General features: G+C 50.6%; 1 protein-coding gene across 3 annotated transcripts in view; it reads left to right on the top strand.

Annotated features, from left to right (window-relative positions):
• Window positions 1-2110: 2110 nt before the first annotated feature.
• Window positions 2111-12927, top strand: part of SEMA6A (semaphorin 6A) — a 128067-nt gene continuing 117250 nt past the window's right edge. For all 3 annotated transcript variants that reach the window (XM_045891358.3, XM_045891348.3, XM_045891368.3), the window contains exon 1: window positions 2111-2751. The gene's annotated coding sequence lies outside the window, so the exon portion shown is untranslated. The remainder of the gene's footprint in view (window positions 2752-12927) is intronic.

The raw sequence follows: 12927 nt of genomic DNA, 5'->3' as shown, positions 1-12927 counted from the left end.
CATGCAAGTATTAATAATGGAAATAATTTCTCTTTAAAAACATATCCTGAAACCCGATGTGGGGCATTTCCAATAGATCCATAAAGCAAACAAGACAGCTTAATTGTTTGTTTCTCCAAGGAAAGAAGCTAAACCCGGAATTAATTTGGTTCAGCCTGTGAAACAATTCGTTTGCTCTGCCTAATTCTGCCAATTAAAGAACTTTTCCCAGACACAATTAGCATGTAAAGCAGCGGCAGAGGGCGAAGAAGGGGCCTCGACGATCGCGGCGGGGTGGAGGTGCCGGGCGGGAACCACTCCCCGGGGGCCTCTTGGTCTCGACCTTGGGACCGAGGGAGCGCGCCTGGGGCGCACGGACTAGCACCAGGACCCGGTTCGCAGTGGCCCTGCCGTCACCAGCCGAAATCCGGGCGTTAAATAGCGCAGCTGAGGATCAAGCCCGCCGGGCCCCGCGAGGGCACTTGCCCCAGTCCGGCTCGGATCCCAGGAAGACGTCGCGGAGCCGGCCCCCGACCCTGCCGCGGGAATGCGCAGCCGAGCCCGCCGCCGCCCCCCACGCCCCTGTGCACGCTCCCGGGGCCCGCTCGCGTGCTGCGGGGGCTGCGCGCGCACCCAGGGCCGCGCCCCCTCCCCCCCCCGCCACCCAGGAGCTGTGGCTTTTGCTTGGGAAAGGTGGGGACAGCGGCCCCTGCTGGCAGCTCTGGCGAACAGCAGAGAGCCTGACTTGCCTCACCGTTCTCGCCACCTTTTCCAGGTGGTTTGTGGAAAAAAAAATATATGGTAGATACAGGGTGTTGTCGCATGTGCATTTATTCTTCGTGAGTCCTCACGAGCAGCTGTCTGTACGTAACTTGGGTTCCCCGCAGGAAGAGCAGAAAAGAGAACGCGGGTCCTGGCCCCAATTAGGGAACAGGTACAGTTCTGATGCATCTGCTTTTGAGGGCACTCGGCCTAAGGGCAAGTGAGACCCCGATCCTCCTCCCAGTGGTTTTCTCGGCCGGCCGACCCCATGACTGGTAAATACCGCCTGGAGAACTGCTTGGCCGCCCAGTGTTCCTCTCTGCAAAGGCTGTGGCTCCGGGCCCGCACCATCTGCGAAGCCCACTGGGGAGCGGGGCGTGCGGGCGCGGCGGGGAGCGAGCAGCGGCACGCGGGCGGGGGACACCGGACCAGTCGGCACAAGCCTGTAACTGCAAGGCTTTCTGGCGACTGCAAGTTCACGCGGCGGAGGAAGGCTGTGGCTGCCATTCTCCGTGTGATCCTAACAATAGCGCCGTGTAAGAAGTTGCGATGTACTTCTTCCACGAAGCTGTTGGCTCCTCACTGCAATTGTCTGCGTCTTATTTCTGAAGTTTACTTATTTCTGAGGACAGTCCACACACTTTCTAAGTTTTAAAACAGATTATGGCTGTTGGTGATAACACCATTCTTTGTACCACAATCTACGTGCTTACTTAACACGCTTTATTAACATGTTGTATTGCGCTAATAACTGTGTTCATTTCTTCGAGGTGTGTTTTTTTAACCGCACCGGCTTTTATCCAATGCATCTGGGTGCATAGAGCGTCCATCACTTCTGGAATCTACCTCCTGACACAGTAATCAGAATTAGAAAGGCTCATCGTTCACTTACCCTCATCCTTTAAAACTTTTCCATTTAAGAAAATCGATGATCAGATCCTTTCTTGTAACTCGCTCCTGCGCTACGTCTATTTTTATTTATTTTTCTGATTTGGCAGGGCTCAGCAATGCTGTCCGGGATTTTTTCTCTCCCTCTCTTTTTTCCCCCTTGCTAGAGCAGATGCGGGGGTGGGGGAAGCAGGGGCTGGGCTCTAGCCGGAGTCAACCCCACCGGGACCTCCACCCGGAGCGCGGCGGGGGCCGGGAATCGTGGTGGAAGGAGCCTCGCTGGCCAGTCGGTGCGAGGCTCCACCTGCAGCCACACCGCGTAGGTTCTCCGTCTCTCCGCCACGCTTCCTCACATTCACACACAAACACCACAGCCCTCCTCTGGGTCGGAGGAGACGCCAGCCAAAGGAGGCGGGGTTGCAGGAGGAGAGTCCGCTCTGCGCGATCCAGTCCGGGACTTGGCTCCGCCTGGGAGCCGCGGCCTCTCCAGTGACAGAGGAGTAGTGAGCGGCACCGGGTGAGGCTGCAGCCAACTCCGCTCCCCGCGCACTCGGCCGCCCAGGCGCTCGGGACGCAGTAGCGGCGCTTCTCCGCGGGGCCGCCCGCCCGCGAGGCCCGCTTAGGAGCGGCGGCAGCGGCCAGCGTCGCCACACCCGGGCAGCAGCGCTCGCGGTCGCAGAGCGGGGACAACAGCGTGCCCCCTGCCCCAGCCCCCACCCCGCCCCCCACCCTGAAATGACTTGTTAATCCGCGCGGACACCACCGAAGGGACTCACCGGAGTGGAATCCAAGTGGAATTTGGATTTGGAGAAGAGTTTCTTGAACATTTACTCCTTCCTTGTTGGTTTTTTTTTTTTCTTTTCTTTTCTTTCTTTTTTTCCCTCTCCCCTTCTGCGCCTGTCACTGGAGATGAACACAGCGCGTTTGCTTCCCAGAAAGTAGTCGCCGCGACTGTTACCCCCAAAGAGAGGAGCACACATGTAGGAATGACAAAGGCTTGCAAAGGAGAGAGCGCAGCTTGCGGCCCGGAGAGATCTCCTCGATAATGGATTACTAAATGGGATACACGCTGTACCAGCCCGCTCCGAGCCCCGGCCGCCTGCCCGTCGATGCACCGAAAAGGTACGGCACGGGCGCCCCGGCGCGCCCCACCTCCCTGGCGGGTCGGCTGCAGCCGGAGGGTCCCGGGGCCGCGGCCGGCACGCGCTGTCGGCTTTGTGGTAGCTGCGTTTTATTTTGTCTGGTGTCTGTCTCCCGAGCGTTGCCCGGCCCTTGGGAGCAGTCGTGAGCCCAGCGCGCCGCTCCTCTCCGCCCTGTGCCCGGGAGACCGCCGGGCTCCGCGTCGCGAGCTTCCCCACCCGCGCCGCGCACACGCCCGGGCACCGCCCGGGACCGCGACCGCGCGGTGCTGCGGGGCTGGGGAATGTGTGTGCAGGACCCGGGGCTCGTCCTCACTTTCGGGCCAGCAGGGAGCAGAGAGGCCCCGAGAGGGTGGGATTCTCAGCAACGCCCGGTCCTAATGCAAAGGCTGGGGAAAGGGTTCTGCCCTCGAGGGCTGGAGGACGTTGGGTAGAAGAGCGCAGTTTTCGCCCAGCTCCAGGTTTGGGTTCTGTGGTGGGAGAAGGGGTTCCGCGGAGAAAGCGAAGAGAATCTTTTGTTGTCCGCTCGGGGTCCGGGCTGGGCTCTGTGGAGTGCGGGAAACTTGTAATGGCCCTGGTACCCGTGCGCCCTGCCACTTGGTGACATCCCGGCTTTGGCGGCCGCTGGCACCAGAGGTTCCGGGCTTTGTTTGCTCGAATGAGTGCCCAGGAATGGTCTCCCCCCGGGGTGGCGCGGGGCCCCCCGCCCTGGGTCCTCTATCCCCCCGCTGCAGCTCCCTTCTGGCCGGCGAGGACAGCATCTGTCGCGGCTCCGTCCCCCTCTAGTACAGAGCCCGCCACGCTGAGGCTGGCGCCCGCTGCGCTGTTCCCCCAAATCTACGGGGTCCCTCTACGGAAAGGAGTTGTCTCTGGAGGGGGAAGGGTGGAAAGCCTTGCAAAGGATGACCCAGTGCTGGCTACCCAGACAAGGGCTCTGCCCGGGCCCCAGATTCTGGATGGCCGAACTACTCGCCGCGTCCTAGAGAGCTGCCTCGCGGGCAGTGGGGCGCTGGGGAGCTAACTCGACAGTGCCCACCCTCCCTGTATGACTCCGCTGGGTGGCAAGTGTCTCTGCTCCAGATTCTCTGCTTTTTTTCTCAGCTCCCCACTGTGGTATACGCTGCAAAGCAGAATCCTGAGGTCCGCTCTCTCCTCCCACGACCCGAGCGGTACACAGGGGGAGCCAGGGAGCAGTCCCGAACTTGCGCGTTTCGGGAAAGGAAACAGGATTCCGCTGTCTTTCCCGTTCCTTCGCCGCCTCGCCGCCCCTCCGCCCAGCGCCTCCTCCTTTTCCAGCACCGGGTCACTCGACCCGGCGCTTCTGGAAAGTTTCTCTGAAAGCTGGGGGCGGCGGGCACGACGGGCTGGGGCTCAGCGTTGTGCAGCCCGCGGGAAACCGAATCCGGAGGGAAGCGGGTGGACCGCCCAGGACGCGGGGAGTTAGATGCTGGTCCACAGACAGTGGCTCCCCAGTCCAGCAGTCAGTTGGGCTGGGGTCTCAGCAATGCACTTGCTGGTCCAGCCGAGAAAGCGGTGGCGAGGCGGAGGGAAGGGAAGTTCGGGGGCAGGATTCAGGATGCTGGTGCGGCCACTGGACAGCGGCTGGCGCGCGGGTGCGTGTGGACACGGGGCCGGAACTCGCTGGCTTGTAAGCCCCAGTTCCAAGTGCAACATCCCCAGCCTCCCCCCCACCCCCACCCCCACCCCCACCCCGGTGCCCTGCGCATTTTTCCAGCCGGCGGATCTCCAGGGAGGAACGGAACAGGGAGCCAGGTGTTGCTGGAGCAGGGGAGGACCTGCTGTCTTCACAGCCAAGGAAAGCACTTAACAGCAGCCGCCGCCGGCCTGTATCGCACTGCGCAGCCCCAACGGCCGTTCCAGTCGGTCCTTGGGAGCAAGGTGGATGCTTTGAAAATGCGTTGGCCACTCATGGCCGCGGTGGGATCGCTCTCTGCTTACGGGATCGCTCTCTGCTTATGCTGGATGGAAATCAAGTTGCTACTTACTGACTGTGATCCATGAAAAGGTTTAAAACACAGGCGAAGGCAGACACACACACACACACACACACACAGGCAGGCAGATGGGTACACTTGTACGCACAACTTTCTTTGCCTCAAATCTGAAAAGATGTTTAACCCAGGTGCAGTATTCTGCCAGCATGTCTCAAGAAAGCTATGTAATGCCCCCCAGCGCTGGTTTTTAAGTCTTTCCCGGGTAGGAAGGTTGAGTGTCTTTGCCTTGTCTTTCTCTAATCCTGGTAATTGTCGGGCTTCCTTCAGACATACATCTTGGGCATCGAGTCCACTCTGATGGCAGGGGAAAGACTGTTGGTTCCAGACACATGAATCCTTTATTTAGGCTTTTTCCCCCAGTGTAAAGATGCCTGGGCTCGATTCTGAATGAAAATATTGTATTTTTACACCTTATCCAAATGGCTATGAGAGGTCAAGATTGCAAGCATTTTGTATATTTTTTAATACCCTGTTTAGTCTGCATGGAGCAGTTTTATGATTTACAGTAAGCTTTGATTAAACTACTCCAGGCACCAAAGTTAATTATTAACCTAACCTTAAATACTGTGGCAGAACCGAGTCTCCACCTATTAATCTAAACTATCTGTTAAAAAATAATTGCACTATTTGAATCTGGTTTACCCATGCTTGTTGATATGGTGACTTTTATTTGACTCTTGAGTAACCCCCACTCTGTATTATGATTTTGGTTTTGGGATATTCTTGAATGAGGCACTTTGCAAACCAATCCGAAAGCAGAAAAGAATGGAGTATCAGGTTTAAAACCTCATTTCTGTGTTATGTCTTTTTTCAAATGGACAGAAAGGGAGCACTCTAGTTCCTGTTTATTTACAGTGTTTGTGTGGTGACAGTCTTCCCAAAGTGTTGTGTGTTGCAACTATCACCCTGTAGAGATGGGCCATACTCTTCAATAATGCATATAATGCCATATTTAAATTTTAAACAGCCACCCAAAAATCATTATCTCAGGAGCCATCTGCAGTATATACTTATTGGATAAAACATCTACATTTCAATAGGTTAAAAATTCCTAAGAACTGGAGTAGAAACCAAGTAAATGTTGAATAAATGAATGAAAGAAAGGGTCACACATAATTCACATTTCTCCACTTAGAGTGGACCTGTCGTTTTCCCCCCTACAGTGGCTTCAGTGAGTGGTTCTTATAAAGTGGCAATAAGTGCAACTCTATTTACACACACAGTGACACACATACACAAACACACAGCCCTCAAGTTCTTTCCAAGTCTAGTGAATGCTTTTCCCATCATTAAAAAAATACAGCATTTGCATTTTGAGTAGGCGGATAACATTGCTTAGTATGTTGAATCAAAGGATAGCAAGAATTAGAAGACTGTTATCTTCACTGAATAAAAATAAGCCACCCAGATTAAGAACTTGTATTAAATTCAAAATAAATACTCATGCCTTAAAAGCAAATGGGTAATTGCACTCCCATATGAAATAGAAGGAAAAATACTGTTTTGAACAAGGAAGTAAGGCAGATACTTTACTCTGTGTACATAGTGGTTCAGCTCTTTTCTGAGCGGGACAAAAGAGTGATCACGGGAGAAGAAGTTTTTTAGAACTAGATTGCCAAAAGCGAATATATTCTCCCATCTTATTTGTTTGCAGAAAGGAATCACAGAACAAGCCAAACTAATTGCAGATGCTTTAATTAAGCATCTGCCGTTTGCAACAGCATAAAGCCTGAGAGAGGCTTCCTGTATCCCTGGCCCAGTGGTCTATGGCGCCAGACTCAAGCTTCGCTTCTCTCTGCCTCCCCTGCCCCAGTTTGAGAAAGTTTATTATCCTCCTCTCAGAGAGGGTGTTCCCTGGGTGTTCCCACTTCCAGAGGAAGGTGGAGCCCGGGAACACCCTCCCGGATCAGTGTCCCCCACTCTTTTGAGGGACCCTGGAGCCGAGTTGTCTCGGAAACATTTCCATTCCAGAGTGAAGGCTTTTCTCATCAACTGAGCTATTCTCTGCTGGCAACCACACTGGTGGCCTCCTGGGGATATGGTAAGGTAGGGGAGGGAGGAGGCTTTTAATCCCTCTGAAATGGGCAAGTAAGATGTCATACCGCACAAACCTCAAGGGGAGAAGGGCGTACAGGATACTTCTCAGCATGGGACTATTACAGTAGAGCATATACACAAGGGTATCCTGCTTTGCGAAGCAGGTGAGTTCTTGCAAAACTTCTTGATTAGAGTAATTCTAATTACACTAATGGAAAGTGTCCTATACAAGGGTCAGGACTCACCACAGTGTTTCCCAAGTAACCTCTTGAGCCCAGACCTCTCTCTCCTGGGTCTCTCAAATAGTAAATCCTACAGGGTAGGTAGCTCTTCTTGGCTCTAAAAGGCGTCTCAAACTTAACATGTTCAGAGCACCCCGTTCTGGATCTCTTTCCCCCAGGTATGCTTTTCTTATCATCTTCTCCATCTAGGTAAATGGCAGTGCCATCCTTGGAGTCGCTCACATGTGAAAACTTAAGGAGTTACCCTTGACTCTTATTGCAGGCCCCCATCCACCCCAGCAGCCACGCTGCTGGCCCCTCCTTCCGAAAGCACACAGGCCTCCTCCAACTCTTCCATCTCTGGGGCCCTCACCTGGCCAAGCCACAGGGTTACTGTGCCGGCCTCCCAACTAGTCCCCCTGCTTTTGCTCTTGGCCCCCTACAGACTATGCTCAACACAGCAGCCAAAGTGATTTTTGGTTTTTTTTTTAATCAAAGCCAGATTAGATCACTCCCGCTCAGATCCTTTCCCATCTTCTTCCAATAGAGAAGCCAAAGTCCGACCTACATCCTTTGTGGCCCTACAAGATCTGCGCTCCTGTCCCCACCTCTTGGATCTCCACCCCTCTTCGGGGTTACATGAATATGCCTGGCGTGTGCTCTTTACCCTTGCCCTTCCATGGCCTGGGATGACTCCTTCCCCAGATAGCTGTGTGCCTTGCTCCTCACACACTTGAGGTCTCTGCAAATGTCACTCTCACCCTGAAGCCTTGTCTGATTATCTTATTTACTCCACTCTTTTCCCCAAGGCTTCCTACCCCGCTGGCCTGCCTCATTTTTTTCCCTTCTCATTTTTTACAGCCTGACAGACTATATGTTGTTCTCGTTTATCTTCTGTCTTCCACTACAACATAATGCCACAAGGAAAAACTTTTTCATGTGTTAGTGCTTCATCTCACCTAAACCTGTGCCTGGCACACCATAGGCCCTTCATAACAAGTATTTGTTCAATCAGTTAATTGATTAATCAATCAAAAAAAGAGTGACTCTTTTTGCAAGCATCTAATCTTTCTCTTTTATCTGCTCTTATAAATACTTCGTGTGTGTGTGTGCGTGCGCGCGTGTGTGAGAGACACCGTCTTCCCTGTGCACAGGTGATTTGTCTCATGCACCATTAGCAGAACATTCACTGAGGGTTGTTTTCCCAGTCTTGGTGATGGATTGGAGCCTGCTCATTCCCACACTCTCACCCAGTCCCCTTCTGTGGCCAAAAGCACACATCTGTGGGACACCTGGCTGGAGCTGGAGGGAATGCGAGTTAGGTAAAAAGCAACTTGCCAAGAAACAGAGCTAGGAAGACAGCCAGCACTTATGGGGATTGAGCTTTTGACCTTGGCCTCATTTGTTCTGCATTCTAACCACTGGCCACAGAACTGTTGTGCTTTTTTGGAGTTTGCTGATGGTCCTTTTTAAAATTCACCTTTCTGGCAGGAGAAGATAGTATGCTTATGAACCCACATTTCTGCCTTGTACTGTGGTAACTACAGTTGGAGATCCTGTACTTGGATGTCCTGAGTTCCAGACTCTCACTACCTCGGATGAACCACCTGACCTCTCTGAAGCTGCATTACTTTCAACAAAATTTGTTAATAGTAAACCTATGCTTCCCACCTTGTAGGACCGCTGGGAGAATAATATGAAATCACAAATGTGAATGTATTCGGTAAGAGATGAAATGCACTCTGAAAACTTGGAGAATCTGATGCTAATTCCTTTCTCCCCACCCTAGACCCTGGGCTGAGCAGAGATCTTGCTTCATCGTCTTCTAAATCATAAAAGAGAAATTATGTTCTGTGGATGTCACATTTTCGTATAAACCACATTATGAAATTAAGTAAGATCCTCAAATTCATTGGAAATTCACAGTCTTCACAGAGCAGCAACTCTATCCATCAGAAGGCCAACCGCCTAAAGTGACGATGGCTTTCAGTGTGACCATTAAAGCGGGCAAGGTCACGGGCGTGGCATTCTGCCAGGCATTAGAAAAAGTAAGGGCATTGCTTTTGCTGAGGTAGGTCCTAAAACAGTTCATGTCAGTGTAAGCATTAATGTAGGACAGACGTGTCAGGGTGAAGCAGCGGTAGGAGGAAAGGAGTTTGGATCCTTGCCATAACAAGGGCAAATTCACCAAGATTTTGAGACAGCAGGTTTATAAATGTGGAGGGACGGTCTGGGGAAGGCAGTGGGCAGCGAAAGGGACAATGCAGAGACCACACTTCTTAGGCAGACACAACACACTGGGATTTGCATCCCAATTTTTTTTTTTTTTGCCAATTACAAAGAGCGTGACTTTGAGCCAGTTACTTCTCTGCCTCGGTTTCCATCTATCCGTAAGATGCTAGTAGGATGCTAATGTTGTGGTTGTTGAGAAGAGTAAATACGATAACATCTGTAAAATTCACAGCCCAATGCGTGGCACACGATACTCGCTCATTAAATATTAGGTGTTATTTTTATTTGGGTGACAGAAGTCAGGGAGGGTGCCCTGTTGGGGAGAGTAAAAAGGGTAACAGACAGAGAGGGTACAAAGGAAGCCACCTCTGGACCAGAAATGAACATTCCCATGCGGGCTGGCCCTGGTGACGGGGGTCTTCGGCTGGGAAGCGTGTGAACAAGTCACTGGCATGGGAAGAGGAGACGTGATCCTTTTCCTGACTTTGGATGTTGAAATCTCACACCCAGAATATGGAAGAAAAAGCATTATACCAATAAAACCACTGCCCACAGTATAAGACTTTACATTAGATGACGGCTTAAAAAAAAAAAAAAGGATGGCCTTCACTTACTAACATCTAAAAATAAAATACACAGTCTGCACGCACTTGAGAACCTGAGAGCAGCCCGTCATGTTGGTTCAGGGACAAGTGGAACTGACCCCAAGGACCCTACCTGTCATAGGAGAGAAGCTTGTCGGCTGATGGCTCCAGGAGGCTATGGCTGGGACTTCTGCCAGAGGGCTTTCGTAGTGGCCATCCATACACTTGCTGGGTCACTCTTCCCTGGCCAAGCCTGAAATCAGTTTGCGAGAGCAGTGAGTCTCCCCGCAGAAGCAAAACACTACCTTCGGCACCAAATGTAGCAAGTAGTTAGTTGGCTGACCCGAGGAGAGCTAGTATTTACTGACTAGTACACTGCCCTATTACCTGACATCAGACTCAAATGATAGTCATACAAGTTCTTATCAGTGAGAAGAATCTCACTCCTAAAAGGCACAGCAGAAGGGGCAATAAATTGGTATGATCACCACATTGCCCTGACGGACTCCTCCTTGCACCCAGGGGGGACAAGACTCCCTCCCTGGCCTAGAATTACAGCTATTTTCATCTGGGAGGAAAAAAAAAATTGCCTCTTAAACTTTGTAAGTGGAAAAAGGATGTCAAGAGAGTGAAATAAATCAGCAATTAACATGCCCCAAAGGCTGAAGGGCCAGGTCTTCCTAGCAGCAAGTGTGCTGACTAAGGCTCTGAAAATATTGTTAGACGGGTATTTGCACGGACGGCCCGTGGACCTGAGGCTTTCACTGAACACGACTCGGCACTTTCTAGTGGTTTCCAACTACCCTATAACTGCCATCTGTGGAAAATTTAATTCAAAGAATCCATGCCAATTAAAAAATTTGAGAAGATCTCTAAAGCGGATGCTCTTTCACCCCTATCTCGTCCCTTCGGCCTTCCTACGTGTTTAAAACCAAGCGTTTGCCATGATTTGATTGGAAGCGTTTCTAGAACACAACAGGATCTGTCACTGAACACAGTGAATACATGCCGCCGGAAAACCAACATTTTAGGAACTGGGAAGAAATGAAGAATATATTAATTACGGCTGGACGTTAGATAAGAGTTTTATAGACAAGCTTTCTGTGATGGGCCCATTCTTCTTTCCTTTTTCCTATTCCTGAAGCTTTCTTTAAGAAGAGTATTCAATCTTTTCATTAATATTGCAGCGACTCCAATGCTTCCCCACCCCACCCCCCAGACTCCTACTGTCCTTGAGTGAGGAAACTGAGAGAATACTGATTGAGCTGGTGAATGGAAATGTTCCTTTCCTGAAAATGGAATGCTTTATGAAAAACTGCATTCCACACACACACACACACACACACACACAAAACCCCACTCAAACAATCCAACAACTGTCTCTCCTCCTTTTTACCCCGGAGAACCACAGGACTCCATTCACATATTTTGGTGTTTGAATGCATTTGTTCTTAAGCCTCAAATACCCAGGTGGAAAACCAGTCTAGTAAGCCTTTCATTATTCCAAAAACGTGAGCATCCGAGTTACTAAGAACATTCTCATCTCTGCATGGCGAGCAATAAATAGAAACCGAATTGTTTATAGCTCTCTAAACTAGAGTCTATGCAGCAGAATGGCAGTTGGGTAGATTTTTACAAGGAGAATACTTGTAAGTGGTTTGCAAGATGGATTCCGTGCTAATTCTTCTCACATCATGAATGATGGCCCTAGCTAGACACTGTCGCTGGGATCTTCATCTATTAATCATGGAGGCTGCTTTCTTATTCGGTTGCCATAGTTTCAGTGCCTCAGATAGTGTTGGGGCGTCTTGGGAAAGGTTTGAGATAGACTGGGGCTTGCAAGCCTTGCAGTTATTTTGGTGGTGGTGGTGCTCTGAAAGAACCGAAAAACCACCTCTCGTGTAATTCAGGGTTGTATTGAAAGAGGCAACTTCTGAGTGTCTCTCTGGACCTTGTTATGTGCACATCCAGCTGGTATTTACTCTAGGATTTGCCTCTTGCTCAGTCCTGCTGGTAAAAAAAAAAAAAAAAAAATTACCGTCCAGGGATTGATGTCACTTTCATCTTTCGACAAGAAAGCCAAAGGGTGCAAGCTCTTCATTACGGCTCTTCACCAGCGTGGAGGTAAATGAGGGCATTCACGGCTTGGCTCAAAATTTCAGGTTCATAATTCGGCTTCGGCTCCGCAGATGGCTAAATAAATAGGATGACCTCAGGAGGGCTGTACGTTGTGCTCTGGCATGGCCATGGAAATGTTCTGTGCTTTACCCCAGGTTTAACCCCTGTTATCTTTTAAGGTTGGCACACATTGCTAAGGAGTTAGACTATTTCACCACATTTGGCAACAGCGGCCCAGGGGGCTACTGCTTTGTTAGCTCTTGGGTCCGTGAGCGTTTCTTTCCTTTCTGTAATCCTCATCCTTGGCTGTTTTGAGTTAGGTCTGCGATTCGGGGATGATCAGGAAGAGCTGTCCAGTTGTGTATATGTTGGGCGACCGAGTCAAGGAAAGACGGGGCGGCGGAGGGGGGGGAAGGCGTAAGTTGCTGCAAGAAGGAGATAGACACACTCAGTGACTTATGTGCTTCGTGGGGGATGTAGAACACAGCTTTCCTTTGTTAGGGACGTTTGACCTTGTGTAACAGATACTGGTGCCCTTCTTAATGCTTTAGTTCCCATTTCTCAAGTGGACTTTCAAGGACTCCTACCAGCCTAAGCCAAGCCATTTCATTCCTTTGTGGATTAAAACATAAAATAAAACCACCTCACACTTGAAGCAAACAGCACTGAATTCTGAATTCAGGACATGCGAGGCATCAGATATAAACCCCAGGCAGATTCACAGGAAGAAAACCTTGAATTCATTTAAATGGGTCTCATCTAGAAAATTAGTCACTTTTTTTCTTTACTAGAAAATGACTGGTTTTTATTGCAGGGTGAGCTTCAAAGCAGCCGTTTTAAATTTCCCCAGATCCAGCCTGCCAAAATTTTTTGCATAAGATCAACAAGCATTTTTAGTGCACGTGCCTATTATATTGACCCCTCCCCTGTGCAACCGCACTAAATGATTGAT

This window comes from Mirounga angustirostris, unplaced genomic scaffold, assembly GCF_029215605.1.
Source record: "Mirounga angustirostris isolate CCGP_5_RB_7025 unplaced genomic scaffold, mMirAng1.0.hap1 SCAF_7, whole genome shotgun sequence".
NCBI classification, from domain to species: domain Eukaryota; kingdom Metazoa; phylum Chordata; class Mammalia; order Carnivora; family Phocidae; genus Mirounga; species Mirounga angustirostris.
Note: the sequence above shows the minus strand (reverse complement) of the source record. Positions and strands in the feature narration are given on the sequence as shown.